Below are 689 nucleotides of genomic sequence, written 5' to 3'. Positions count from 1 at the left end.
GGATTCAAACCCACCACCTTAGGTGTATGTGGCTGGCGCCTTAGCCACTTGAGCCACAGGCGCCGAGCCATGCCCGCAGTGTTTTACACCTGTTATCTCTAAACATAGTAGCACACATACCACACACTACTAAACAGTTTTCACACATATATCACTGAAGTAGTACATGCACTACACACTGGTAAGCAACGTGTTTCACAAATGTGCATTGTAGCCTACTTCACCTGTGTCCCACAGAGAGGAAAACAGTTTGGTGAACGTCTAGTAAGTATACATAGTCTTTGTCAGTCCATCAATTTGATTACCAAATACACTTTTGCTCTTTCTTCCCCAAATATACTTACCTCCTCACCAAGGAAGAGGAAGTTATTTTACCCAGAGAAAATTCAGTGATTACAGTGAGAAAAATATATTTAGGTGATAATATAAAGAGATGAAAGGAAAATAGATGTATATATTGGATTTCTAAAACATTTTTTTTTCTTTTTTTGACACTTTGAGATCAAATGCATGAATCCTTACTTCTGGCCTTGCAAAGTAAGGGGGGAAATTTAGCTTCTTGCTGTGAAGAAATAGGAAATTGAACAAAAATATATGAAACAATTGCAGGCATTGAACAAAACCTACCATATGACTGTGATCCCTGAGAGTTATCAGAGATAATTATAAGCCTTACTAAAGATATTGTT

Source organism: Otolemur garnettii, unplaced genomic scaffold (genome assembly GCF_000181295.1).
Source record: "Otolemur garnettii isolate 467f Iridium unplaced genomic scaffold, OtoGar3 scaffold00167, whole genome shotgun sequence".
Taxonomy (NCBI): Eukaryota; Metazoa; Chordata; class Mammalia; order Primates; family Galagidae; genus Otolemur; species Otolemur garnettii.
The sequence above is the reverse complement of the archived record's forward strand: the minus strand, read 5'-3'. Positions refer to the sequence as shown.